We start from the raw sequence: 14895 nt of genomic DNA, 5'->3' as shown, positions 1-14895 counted from the left end.
TCTTACATTTGTTGAAAAACAGGTCTTGTTTCTTGTTTGAATTTGTCTGCATCTAGCTTCACATTATGAGTCATTGGCCCATTTTTCTCTGCCATATTAAAGACTCTGTAAGCACTAGGCACTTCTCTTAAGGTATATAGAAATGGTAAGTTAGACACCTCTTGGTCTCCTCTTTGATATGGTGAAGAGACTGAGCTATTGGTATGTTAGTCCCCCTGCTTTTGCGATGTGTGAGCTACCGCGTGCTGTTTTCTTCTTAGTCCAGTTTTCATCCCACGGCTGTGTACGGAAACAACCGGGCAGCACAGAGTCCCCGTGCTTCGCCAATGCCATCTTTGCTGTCTGTGCCTTCCTCAGCTGGGATGTCCTACCCATATAATGTGCTTTCCAGAGTTTTTTAATTTTGGCTTGTATTCACAGCTTTTTTTGGAGGAATTCCTCCATAACTGAGTCCAGCAGTCTCTGTATGTTCGTATTTCCTTATGCGAACAATCTGCAACTTTTTCCGAGAGGATTCTACATAGCAGCAGGTTCTGGAAAGCTCTTTCACCCAGCTATAAATTTGAAGAGATTTTATCTTTCTCTGGAAAAAAACCCCTAACTTTGAAAACAGCTGTTGTCTCCATTTGAAAGAAAAGAGCATAGATAAGCCATCTATGAAACTGCGTAAGTGTGGAAAGTTGAAATAATGTTTCCAGACATTAAGAAACAAATCAGACATTTGGACTGTGCTTGGTGTGAAGTTCTGTGAGGGATGAGGAGGTTGTTACTTTGTTCAGACCTACTAATCTGTTAAAAATACTGCTATTGGCTTATCTGGTGTAAGAGGTGTCGTGGTTTAACCATGGCCAGCAACCAAGCCCCACGCAGCCGCTTGCTCACTCCCCCTCACCCAGAGGGACGGGGAGGAGAATCAGAAAGGAATGTAAAACTCGAGGGTTGAGATAAGAACAATTTCATAGCTAAAGCAAAAGCTACGCATGCAAGCAAAGCAAAGCAAGGAATTCATTCACCACTTCCCATGGGCAGGCAGGTGCTCAGCCACCCCCAGGACAGCAGGGCTCCATCCTGCATAATGGCTACTCAGGAAGACAAATGCCATAATGCCAAACGTCCCCCCCTTCCTTCTTCTTCCCTCAGTTTATATACTCAGCATGACATCGTATGGTATGGAATACCTCTTTGGCTAGTTCGGGTCAGCTGTCCTGGCTGCCCCCCCTCCCAATTTCCTGTGCCCCTCCAGCCCTCTCGCTGGCAGGGCCCAGGAAACCAAAACCTCCCTGTTTTAGTATGAACATCACCCAGCAACAACTAAAAACATCAGTGTCCTATCAACATTGTTCTCACATCAGAGCCAAAACACAGCACTGTCCTGGGTACTAAGGAGAAACCTAACTCTGCCCCAGCTATAACCAGAAGAGAGGACATTGCTGCAGCAGCCTTCCACTGTATGGCAGCTGAAGAATTCTTGCTGATCTTGGATTCTGATCCATTTAAAGGACCTTAATCCGTCCAAAACCCTGAAACACCCCCCAAGGCACCTCCTCTTTGCAAGTCCTGTTGTGCAATCTCCTTCTTCACTCTGTGAGTCTCCTCATAGGAATTTCTGAACAAGTTTGTCTTCATTTTTACCAATAAGTGATGCTCTTTGTGATCCCCTGTGGAGCTGTGAAGTTCAGGGTAAGCACCTGCTAGAGAAATAAAGGCATCCCTGGAGCAAAGGACACAGGGAAGAGGGCCAAGAAACTGAGATGTGATGCATTTGTCATTATGGGGCTATAGGAAAAGCCCTCTTTCCTTCACCCATCCCAATTTTCTTTTTCATTAGCCTCCTCATGCTAACCTCTGAATAACTTCTAAAGTAAACAGCCCATAAATATTGTACGAGTCTCCAATACTAAAAGCTGATAAAGTTTATAGCACTTATAAAATAAATAGAAGGAAATGCTTTTCAGTTTCCTATTTATAGGTCTCAAGAGGGATCTCAGGTATGATTTATCACTTCAATTTTAACTGTATTAGTCTCCCCCTATCACATACACACAACTCTTTTCCTTGGTCATTCTTCTTTTCTCACATACAGCTGCTTCCTCTTCTCCCTGTAGACGTGCTCACACCCACACAGCCATTTGCCCTCCACATCCTTTACTAACAGGCAGGAGACTGCGTGCTCTTTTCCAGAGTGTTGAGTGCCATCAGTTTTCACCAGAGTCAGCAGGCGTCGAGGGCTCTCAGCATTTAGCAAGGTGCTCTCAACCACACGCAATCCAAAGGAGAAACTACTTTTTTTTGAGTCAATGTGGCAGGCAGCCAAAGGATTAAAAAAGAGGGAGGCAACATTTTGGACGTGGGTGGATCATTAAAGCACAGAGAGTATAGTTAACATAGGGTATGTTTCTTTTTAGGGCATTCCTATATGCTTTCCAAGTGTTAATGTTTCTAAATATGCAGTATTGATCCCCAGTTGCTAGTGCATTGCACTTGAGCAGATAAATGGACTGTGGCTAAAAACACCCTTCTTCTTGGAGCAAACGAACATAATTTCTTCTATTTTGTAAAAGGGGAGGCACACCTAGGGCCACATACCATGTGTCTAAATTACCGATTTATTTTGGTGCAAAGGTGCACTTCTGAAGTAAATCTCCTGGTTGTCCCCTTTCAGTTTATTTTCCCATTTAAATGGAAACACTTGTTTCAGAAATATACCTGCTAATGGGCATTGAGCCCATGGAGCCAGACTCCCGCTAGACCAACTAACCCCCCCAAAATGTAAATGTGGACATCAGATCCTCAGTGTCAGGGGTTTTGCTTTAGAGCTCCATTCCTATTACACTGCAGCATTTGCTAACGTGGCAAGCCATAGCACCACCACAGCTTTTGACACCACTGCATCCTAACGGCATTTTCCTGTCCTGGTTCTGTATCAAAAACAAGAAAACAGATTTTTTTTCATTATTGTGATTGAAATAAACCTATTTATGTTTGAAATTCCCACAGACTGTACTGCCAGGGTTTTCCTCCCCAAGAGTTTTGATTGATACTAGAACATGAAGAATGGTGAAAGAGAGACCACCAAAACCAGGAGCCCACAGAGCTGGAGTCTAACTTCCTCCAAGGAAATAAGGGAATTAAACCAGCTGCTTCTGATACAGCTTAAGTTAAGCTGCCCACCTCCTCATCACAGGAGAAAAACTGCGCTTTAGATGACATGAACCTGCTTTCTAGGAGGACCCACACTGGATGGGGTAGGTGAGGGGGGACAGATAATGGAAGAAAGGTTCAACAGAGAAGGAAATGGAAATGACAGCTGCAAACAGCTGGGTGTGGGGAAAGAGGAGTTCTTCAAAAGACAGAGAAAAAACTGGTGTGGGGTGAAGAGGACTCTGCAGACACACAGTTCCTCTTCCCATGTGCCAAGAAGTGGCATTTTTGTTTGGAATGTGTGAGGCCTCCTTACAACTTCTTCATATATCCTCTGGCATCAGTCTCTGTACGTGAAAGGCAACTGAGAGAACTTTCAGGGAATCTTGCTCAATTGTTTAGGCTTCACTGCTGAGGCTCTACCTTGCTGATGCTCCCTGTTAGGAATATGGCCCTGCCAGCACTGCCATGCTTCAGGGCCTGCCCCCTTCCTTCTCCAGTCCCATTGCTCTGGCTAGGACTATGCCGTTCTTGATGCAAGACATCTCCCTTCAACCATGTCTGATCAAACCATGATCCTTTTGTTATTCAGCCTGTTAAGGCAGCATGAATAAACCTTTCAGCATTTACTGCTTTATACCCCACGACCGTGCTGTTCCCTCCCGTTGACAGCAACTACAGCTGCACTTTTCTATCTGCTCAGGCCAAAGGCAACTCGTCAATTAGTATCAACTCAATTCCTTTCCAGTTCAAAGCTTACTCAAACTCCCTGGTCCCAGAGAACCATTTCAGGACACAAAAAGTCATAATCTGGTTTAACTCATCTTCTATCTTATTTGACAAATCTGATCTGATGGATAATATTGAGATCCATTCATTACCTTCAGAAGATATTGAAGCTATAAGAAGGCAACTGTAACTTCAGATGACTTACACTTCTTCTGCCATTTAAAACACCCTGTTGTCATCTTGAGACTGTTAAGCATGGGGTTTGTCTCAGCTGAGTTCAGCCACCTAAAAACCAGGTACATAAGCACGAATTCAGGCTCCCTCTATCATCAGTGGGGAGACACAAGTGGCTACACATAGTGTTGCTTCCATCTGTTAGGGACACCTCTTAGGATGGGATGAATGCCTAGGTTAGGAAGCTTGTTTGTCCCTGTGGCCTGTATCATTAATGAAATGGGAGGGCTCCTTCAGAAGGGTGATTCATAGCCGTATTTTGCTGCTTTGGGATGTCTGCAGCCACAGGTCTGGCACGCAGCTAGCTTTCTGTGCACTACTGAGCATCAGAAGGGCAGTGTCTTTTGCTTGTTGTTGAGCATCTGGTGCATGAGTTATTGAGGATTTTCATAGCAATAAGGGAATTCCCAGGCTTTCTTACATAGTACCTGCTGGGTGATTCTTCCTTCCCAACCTTGCTGGCTGTGGCTCACCCTCTGCCTTTGCGAGGCCTTTCTGCTGTGCATTTCTCCTGTAGCAGCGAAGAGGTTAATGAAAAAGCCACCTAATACAGTCTGCCTAGGATAACAACAGACTCAGATGTTGAACTGCTTGGCAGACACTGCAAGGCCAAGCACAAATGAATGTAGGAGCAAAGCAGAAGATGTGCCTGCTCGCTGAGGGAAATGAACAGGGCCTGGAGATGGCTGGGGAAAGCAGCCTGACAGACAGCCATCAAAAGCCAGGTGGATTTATTAGCCTGCCAAGAAGTGATAGGAGGAGGGCGATGTGGTGAAAGCAATATGTAAAATGTAAATGTCAGTTAGAAATATGAGCTATGGAGCTCTGTGAATAGCCTCTAAAGACCAAGCCTGAGTGCCAAAGAGCCTTTCTTTCCAGAGGTCAGTCCTCGTGCCTGTCACTGAGTAGGCAGGATGGAGTGAGCTTTCCAAGTGCAGAAAATGATATGTTTCCTATCCAACCATTTTATTCAGTGCATCCTTAGGGTGACTCATGCCTCTTGATGACTGTATCTCTGGCAAGTGTTACAGAAGAGCCCAGTCAAGATAACAGCTCCTTTGGTCCTGCAGAGGAGATTGCTGAAGATCGCAACAAACAGAATTTCCCTTCCTGAAGCCTGACAATTCAGGAACAAGACCAAGCATTAATGTAGGTAAATCCTTCCTGGTTTCTCTCCTGGAAGAATGGGTTTTGAAAGCTCAGTAATCTTCCCTTATCCACCTTGGTCCAAAACCTGAAAGACACATTCTTGCTCTGGCCTCAGAATAGATAGGAACAGCACGCCACCGAGCCCTGTACGTTCCTTACGGTACCTCAGCACAGGACTGGCAGAGCTTCTCTGCAGGAAGAAGTACCAGCATGGAAACTGCTCCATGCTTCATTCAGCTGTAAGCCTCTCCACTGAGATTGCCAATGAAAGCGAATGTGACTAGCTCCAAAAGAGCTGTGGTTTTAGTGGTATGGGCACCTGTCCACTAGGAAGTGCGCTGAAACCTCTGATGCATTTCATAGGTTCCACCAGAGACCCATCAAACACTAATAACGTTCAATCACTGCTAACCAAGGCTGATTTTGGACCAGATGCTTGGAAGTGAAATACTACCTATCCCACCACCCGCCTTGCCATAAGTCAATTATACATTGTAGTATTTGAAACCAATAAAACAGAGCTTTTTATTATATGCCATGGCTTTCTTTGGAAGGTATTGCAACCACAGTTGAGTTTGGAAACTTCACACATAGCTTATTTTATTTTCTTTAATGACTTTATATATATATATATGTGTGTGTGTGTGTATCTTGTTACCAACCCTTTTACCCACATGATGTTTTTTTTAAATTGCAAACAAATTTTTGTTTCCTTTTATTTCTGTTCAGCAATGAACTATATAATCTTGTTCTTTATTTAGATGCATTTGTTCACTATTCAGAAAGCATTAGTATTGCCCACAATTCAAATTCACTCTAATTCAAACGCCATCACTTACCACACTCCAACCCACACAACAGACAGTGTGGTGGCAGAGACATTGAAGCATCTTTTGAGAGAACCTAACACTGGAGTCTGAACTGTGGTTTGGACCCGTGCGGAGATCTGTACCAACTCTATAAAGGTGTCTAGTCACTTTGATGGCCTGTTAAATGCCACCAGATGCAAATGTAAGCCACATATCTTACAGATGACCTATGGGCTAACAGTGATTTGCACTGATTTGGCCTAATCCAGAATTAGTTTTGTGTGAGGACAACCTGCTGCTGGGTTCAGCTGGCTTTGAAGATGACCTATGGGTTAACAGTGATTTGCACTGATTTGGCCTAATCCAAAATTAGTTTTGTGTGAGGACAACCTGCTGTTGGGTTCAGCTGGCTTTGAAAAAGGCTTTTAGGTGAACAAAGCAGATCTTGACTGGAACTTAAGTAGCTCTGTGTGGTGAGTAACTGTATAACCCTGATGTTTCCCAGAGAGAGATCACCTGTCAGCATCCCATTAACTCCAGGAAGAAGGAAAATTTTGAGTGAAGAGACAAAACCTCTTTTGTTTTAGTGTCATCTGAATTCATAAAATGATGTGCATCCACAATTTCAATGCAACAGTGGAAAAGAGTAACAGTCCCTAAGAGTGAGGGAAGGCAAAAATAAAGAGTTGTATTCCTTTATTACAAGAAGAAAGGGATCGAGGTAGGGGTGATAATCAAAAAAAGTACAAAGTATCACATGAAAGCACACTAAATTAAAAAAGAGATATCCTACCTCCACCCCAAGCCATGTTAAAAAAAAATAAAAAATCAAGGGAAGCCATTTAGCAATTTTAAGAAAATGCAGTCCAAGGGACAGGGAATTGTTGCTCTGTGGCAAGACTGGGAACAATTCCCACCCCGTGCTCTTCGGTCCTTCCTCTCTCCTGACCCTCTTGCCCCCCCTTCCCCCTTCGCCTTCCCATCCAGCAGCCTCCAGCCTGCCATCCTTCAGCTGCTGCTCTCATCTCATCCTTTGCTGTCTTTTTGACTTTAAGCAGTTCCCTAGCAACAGCTGTTTTCAGCTGAGAGGAAGAGCCGTGGACATTTTGCAGGCACAGCGGTGGGCATGGCTCGGCCTCGGCTCACGGGTAATGGCTGACCTCAGCACCCAGTGGGACATGGTGATGGGTGACCTCAGCACCCAGTGGGACACAGTGATGGCTGACCTCAGCACCCAGTGGGACATGGCACAGCTCCAGGGTAACAATCTCTGCACCGATCTCTGGATACCACCTGAGACAGGGGGGCTGCACCTAGCTCTATGCTTCAACTTCTCTTCTTGTTGGTTAACAAAAGGTTACTCATTCTGCTTCATTGGAAGTGCTTATTTCCCCTGGCCAAACACTGGGCTTTGCCCAACAGAAAAGACTCTCGGACACCATCAGTGTGGCAATCCTCTGGTAAGGGACATAGGTATTCACACATGGCACAAGGGTCCCCATTCATCTGGTTAAAAATGACAGCTCCGATTTTCATGGGTTAGATGCTGTCCTGACCCCCTTGCTGCCCAGCCCACATGGCTGCTGGAGGCTGTTATCTCTGGAGCACAACTGGGAAACCTGTGTTCACAGCAAAACTGCTGCATTTCACAGCGGCACGTCTTAGCTGGAGACACCGTGGGATGCGTGCAGGGACAGCCAGGGACCAAGGCACGCATCCCCTTCCACCTGCTCTGCTTCTGCAGCAGCGATGCTTTGGCAGAGGGGAGGATGGGCAGCTGAGGGCAGCATCATCACTGCAGTAGAGTTACTGGAGCCCAGCTAAAAGAGCGCTAACCTATCATTATTATTGATGATGTTGTTACTATTATTGTAATCGTTATTATAGTCCCCTTGTAATTTGCACCAAAGAAACCAAACCTGTGTCACTTTATATAGCAGCTATTCCCTCACCATCCAGAAATGTCTCCCATCATAAGTGCTGAAGTTACTCTGGAAAATAGGATGCAAGTTTTTAAGCCATTTGGTAGGGCTTTTGAAAATTGGACCCCAAGTCATCACACTGCAATAATTTAGTTACTCTAGAACAGACTAGTACATTAGCTAAATCTGTAAAGTGGGCACATACTTAAATAAAACTGTAATGCCAAGTGATCAAAGCATCTGACACGACCCCACAGTATAGTTATTCCAGTTTGAAAAAAGTGAAGTTTTTGTCCATTACCCAACAAAACATGTGACCAATGTTCTTCATCGGGCAGGCACTGATGTTTGAATTCTGTGATAGAGCCTTGATCATAGGATTTTTCCTCCTGTTTATTTCCAAGCTTCTTAACTATCATGTTGAATAAAGGTGTAGAACTGTCTTGCATGATGGAAATTATATATCTGGATGTGTTGTGAATCTGACCTCATTCTCAGTCTTGTCTCTTACCGAAGCAGTGGTTTGTCTGTGCTTTGCTCATCCCTGTACCAACAGGGGCTCTGCAGCTCTGCCAGCTGGTGTACCTTATGCATGAGACACATCGGTTACCCACTGTTTCACCCCACCTCCCGCCACCTGGCACAGTGCCTGCATCTCCTACCTTGCGTGTTCAGCACTCCTAGCAGTGTCCCTCTCCGGCACCCTGCGTGTCTGGCAGCCAGCTGTGCCCAGGGTTGGGGCTCCCACAGCAGGAGAGAAGTTGCAGCCCCGCACAGCTGCTATAGAGTATGTGTCTTCCAAGGGGATTTCACACTCACATGTCCCATGAACGTATGGGTTTGGTAGTAGCAGATCTTCCCCTGCTCCATGTGAGTTGACATACTGCATTGACTTAAGACTGCTGTAAGGTAAAGGGTCGTATTAGGGTGAAGCCTCGTAAAGGATCACAGAGTGCCTGGGCTCTCCTAGCCTGAAGAGGCACAATCTGTACCCTGCCTTTGCTGTCCTCATCAACAGCAATCATCATTTGCACTTGTATCCCCCCTTGTTTCCTCGACCATTTCCACCTTTCTAGTTCTGCCCCTGTGCTTCCATCCCTACGACAGTGATGTCTGCTGCCCAGAGGAGCTGTTGTGCAGAGTGGGATAAGATGTGGATGGAAGATGGGTGGGATGGAAGAAGTATGTGTGGGTAGAAGGCTGCTTGGGTAGAGAGTACGGATTGGGGGGTTTAGGGAAGGGGGCAAGTTGGAAATGGAGCCCATGTGCTCCAGAGAGTAAGGAAGGAATAAAGGGCATCAGGGAGAGAAGTGGCAAGAGAACCGGCTGAAAGGCAAAAGACCCCATCTCCTGTCTGTGGTCTCTTACAACTCTGAAAATCCCACTGCCATTTCTCTCTCTCCCACACTCCTCCTGAAATCTATCCTTTCCATCACACTGATGCCACCCAAAGTACCACTGATCCTTCCCACGCTCCTCCACTTTTCAGCCTTTGGAACCACCTTCCTTGCCCTTTTCCACTGTTGCAGAAACTCATCTTTCTACCCTCAAATGTGCTGGCAGCAGGAAAATTCTCTGAGGCTGAAAACCCTTGAGCTGCTGGGCTCTGACCTGATGTCTGGGAATTTACCTCCCAGGCAGCTTCACACCAGCCTCACAAGAGCTGAGCTGTGCCTGCTCTCACACCTCTGTGAGCTGCAAATAGCATCTCCTTCTCTGTTCCTACGCCCACCCTCAGCTGAAAGATCTCTCTACTGGGGTGAAAACATGCCCATTTCCTACGGCCACACATTTTTACCTTTTGTGTCCTTTCTAAACCTCCTTTAGTTTTTTCTGGTCCATGCTCTTCTGTATGTCTCTGCCCCCTTCGCTCTTTACACATTTCCTTCATTTTGGCAATATTCCGTTTTTGTCTTATTATCACTCCTAAGCTTGTTTCTTTGTCAAACACTGGGGCTTAGCGGCAAACCAGTTAATTCTGACTAAGTGCCTTCATTAGACTTAAAATGAGATTAGTGGTAGACTACAGGAGTTTGCACTTCTCAGGCACTGTTTTAAGCTACCCATTTTCTCAGGGAGAGACCCTGCTTTAGTTATACCAGCTCATATTTGATAGGTTCTCTCCCAAATCAGAGGCAAGACTTCTTTTGTTTCCAAAGGAATTCTTACATAGTTAGAACTTGAATATGCCATTTGGGCCACGTAAACGTATGTTGGCCAGATGTTTAATACCCCTGTTTCAATGTGTTTTGCTGACAATAAAAGAATAATGATTGCTCCTGCAGGACAGTTTGATGTAGTTTAGGATACAACAAATGCATTTTGACATTTCAGTATGTAAGAACAGCAAAGACAAACAAAAAATGAATAAAATGTAAATTCTGTTCTTATATTTCCTCTGTGAACTTAATGTTTTATCCATAGGTCTGCGTGTAACATACATTATGAGTTGACCAGCAACATACTGTTGAAACAAGACAAACAAACACCTCAAGGCCAGTCACAATTAATGCCACATAGATCACCCCACATAATGAGTCTATGGAATTTGCCCCTCTGGCTATACTCGGCGGGTATCATCAGTTGCCTTCCAGTACGACTGAACTTGGTGAAGGAAGTAACAATCTGGAGTGTGTATGTCTTCCACCTATTGAAAAGATGAGCGTTAAAAAATACCAACACTACAAGGGATCAAATTTTGCTGTAATTTAATGTCTTAAAATCCTCCAGGAGTTACTGAGTGTGTGGTGTACATTAGGTCTACAATTTATGGAAGTAATAAATTACTGTTTAGTACAGTGATAAGCCTATCAGAGATTAACACACACACACACACACACACACACGCACATGCACGCGCACGCACACGCACACGCATGCATGCACACATGCACACGCACACACACACACGCACACACACACGCAGACGCACACACGCACATGCGCACACACACTCGCACACACACTCGCACACACACACGCACACACGTGCGCTCGCGCGCACACACACACACACGCACACACGCATTTTGTGAACTGCCTTCAATCCCCAGTACTGCCACCAGAGAAAATACCATCTTCTCGTCTACGATAAAATACACTCTTTCTAAATTTGGTACCAGAAATTTTTATTCCTTGCACGGTTCAACCATCTGAATAAAGAACTCAGAATGGCTAGATCAATTCCAACACAAATCTGTTGGTATGCCGTGTATTTTATGTCATACAGCGTACTTCAAGTTACACGCTCAAAGATGACACCAGCAAACATATTGCAAACTTGGCATATGAAATCCTGGTTCTGCTAAAATCATGGTCTAGTAGTGCCACTGCTTCCAACAGAGTTTGCCTCTGGGCAAGCCTCAGTTATATCTGCACTGCAATCTTTTTGCTGGGCATGGTTTACAGATTAAACTGGTGGGTGGACATTGGTATGTTTGAAATTTATTGTGCAGGTAGGACTGGTCCCTAATGGTGTGTTATTCTCTAACTATTTAGGTCCTTTGGTCCCTAATGGCATTGCAAAAGGGAAGAAGATTGGACACAGTGATACAGAGCTATAACCACCATCAAAAGCTGAGCTGTTGCCCATTATTGGAGAGCAGTGATTTTCTTTCAGAGGAAAGGGTGCTCAGTCATCAAATGGGAAGCACTGAAGAAAATAGCAAAAAATGAGCCTGGACCGGACTAGGTGACATGGCATGTGAGGTTTGTAGGGCTTCATTCGGGAGCTGAGAGACTTGAACTGTTTTCCAGCAGTTCCAATGGGACCAACTTCTCCCCATCTTGTGTTCCCTCTCTGTTTTGTTGTGCCTTTTCTTCTTTTTTTTTTTTTCTTTTTTTTTTTTTTTGGCATCTGGTTCTTCTGAGGAACGACTCCTCTCTCTTCTTATAGAGTACTGCAGAGTTATGACACTAAGATCATATGGCAAATGAAATAAAGGGTAAATGGGTAAAGATGGAAGTGCCATCTCTGCAATGAGATATAGAGATCCAGCATCATTAAAAGCTGATGTCAGTGTCTCTTTAGAAAAAATCTGTTTCCCAAAGGTGGGATTTCCCTGCCAAGTATGTAAACCCAGAAGACTCTAGTCAGCCTCCCTGTAAGAATATATAAAAACAGCTACAGCAGATGAAACCATTCTGTGAAGTTGAGAGTCCTGCGTCTGATGGAGGCCAATAGTGGTGTCCTGGTGAGAGTACAGAGCAGGGTCAGCATTTAGCAACCCTTGCCCTTTACACTCTTCTAGCCTCCAACAAGTTTTGCCTCAAGAAGTCCCTGTATAATACCGCAACAGAGCTGCATCGGGTAGCTTCTGATGTTAGTTTCTTCCAGGACTGTATATGATTACTTTTGAAACTCATGTGAACTTCCAGCATCCATAAAATCCTGAGAAAAGGTACTCCAGAGCTTAACTGTGTGTCACATCCAGGTGCTGTTTCTTTGCTCCACTTTGAACCTGCCACCTGCCTGCTTTGAACATGTGCTGTGCTGCTATTCCAACACAGCATTTCTGGCCTCTTCTCCAAGCTGAAGTGTAGGAAATCATGTTTGCAGACTCAGCAGTGCTATGTAGCGTACAGCAGCATCAAAGAGACACGTAGAAGATGGTGTTATTTTCATACCACTCCTCTTGGGCTTTCAAGAACCAAAAGACTGTCAGTCTTCTGGTCCACCTTATTGACTGGATCTGGCTTTCTGGGGTTTTTTTTTGGATGGATGGACATGATGGCAAGCCTTTCTGACATAAGGAGGCCTATAAAAAAGGAATTTGAAGAGAGTCTGCTATGATTTTCTTCCTTCCTCTGATTCACAGTCATGTTTCATTCCACCAGCTGAAAGTCCTGAAGTGACAGGAGGTTATTCAGGGCCATTCCGTGGCATCGCAGCTAAGTGAAAAGCACGGTTACCACCCTTACTAGCAGCTGAGCATGCTAAATACACAACTATCTTGCCAACATGAAGAAGTCATGTGGCTCCACCAGCTATTTCACTGTAAAGAGGGTGGAATAGATCTTCCAAGCTATGCACTAAATTGTGCAGTACAAACTCCTTCCTCCCTCTGCATTGCTCTGCAATGGGTGTAAACACATTACGCACCTTTATAAACGCATTAAGGCCCTTCTGATTTTATGATAAAGGCTGTTGGTATATAAAAAAAAGCCCTGACATGCTTTTTCAGACCCAAGTACTGTTTATTGCACAATTGCAAATGCAAGCTCAGGTCTGCCGACACCGCTGCAGGGCTTAAGGAGACTGGCACATTAGGTTGCGCCCTTCCAAGTCTGCTCATGCTGCCTGCCTCGGTACACACAGGCCTCCGCAGTGACACTGACAAAATATCTGACAGAAATACTAGCAAAAACAGGGCAACCATTTAGCGTTAAACTCTTACTGGTTTTTGTTTGCCCTCTCCTAAAATACTCTCTGTTCCTCTTGGAGAAAAAATAATTATGCCTCTTCCTCTCTTTCTCCTGAACATACCACTCCATGCAGTGGAGTTGTCCCTGTTGCTTCTCCCTCTCCCCTGTGTCCCTTGGAGTGCTGCTATCCTACAGTAGGAATGGCTGTCCTCGTACCTCAGCCCTTGTATCTCCTGTCCTCCCCTTCTCTTGTGGGAACGGGCTGTTTCTTCTTCCTCTCCCTCTACTGCGTCCCTAACACATCCCCTGCCCATGAATCATCGAAGCAGCATGAGTGCAGCACTACCTGTGTTTAATGTCTGCTGCGGTGCCTGCTGCTAAGCACAAGCTGGATGTGGCAGGCGAAAGGCTTGTCGCTGGCTTACGGGTGAGCTTACAAGAAGAATATGACAGCATGAGCTCTTTCCTGAACGCTCTGCCTGTACCGTGTGAGAGACTGCTTCGAGCTCCCTCAGCAAACTTGGATGAAAAGCAGCTCTCATCTGCATTAGGCACAGGGCACTTTCTGCATCCTGCAGTGTGTTAGCCTAGCCTGGGTATTAAAACAAATCCTTCTTAAGAGAAGCACAGTCGTGGGTATATGTGCATCTTATCCATACCACATATGCACGGCTGCTGGTGTGCAAAGGTAAAAGATCCTTTTTCTAGCAGGTTTGGTCAGTGGCTTTTCCTCTGATTGTAGCCCAGAGAATACATTCAGGAGGCAGGTGGCAGTGGCAGGATCTGGCCACTGGCTTTCCAGAGACCTGGAGCCAGTCATCTCTAAAAAGCAACATAAAATAAGTCACCAAAGGGGGAAGAATGTGAGGTAGAAAAAAAAAAAAGCATTCAAAAGGACACTTGAGGTTCTCTCCATTCTGGAGTATTGGGGAAAATATGTGAATATAGAACCAATAGGGATGTTCTACAGGTTTCAAATATAACACACAGGGTTGCTGCACAGAGAGCGAGCAAGAGAAAGGGGGTTGTATATTTGATGGCTGAAATACTGCCAGTCTCTCTCCCCCGCCTTGAAACATGTTCATGATGCCTAGACATAAAGTTCAGTGTTTCATTCCATCTCAATAGGGATTTTATGACTAAAGTGCCGAGGATAAGAAAAGACCAATTTGTAGTTTTATTGATCAGGCTAAAGGTCAGGGGCAGACGTGTAGGTCATGGTTCTTCCTCTGAACAGACATGGGACCAAGCGCCTACCTTCTGAAAGCTGAAGGATGAGACAGGGGAGGGGGAACTTACACAGATGAAACATGACAGCTGAGATGTCAATCATCACCAAATTGGACAGGCTCAGATGGGAGGCCTCGCAACAACCATAACTTTGCCCCCACGCCTGCATGCTTTGGCAGAGGGGCTTGCGCTTGTGCTTGCTGAGGCTGTGATGCGGTGTATGGGCAACTGCCAGGACACAATTTAATGTAATAAAAACATAATTCATGCCGATGAAGTTTATGAGATCAAGTTTCCCAGTCCTAGCTGAACCACAT

This window comes from Falco cherrug, chromosome 5 (assembly GCF_023634085.1).
Source record: "Falco cherrug isolate bFalChe1 chromosome 5, bFalChe1.pri, whole genome shotgun sequence".
Taxonomy (NCBI): Eukaryota; Metazoa; Chordata; class Aves; order Falconiformes; family Falconidae; genus Falco; species Falco cherrug.
This window is presented reverse-complemented; position numbering follows the sequence as displayed.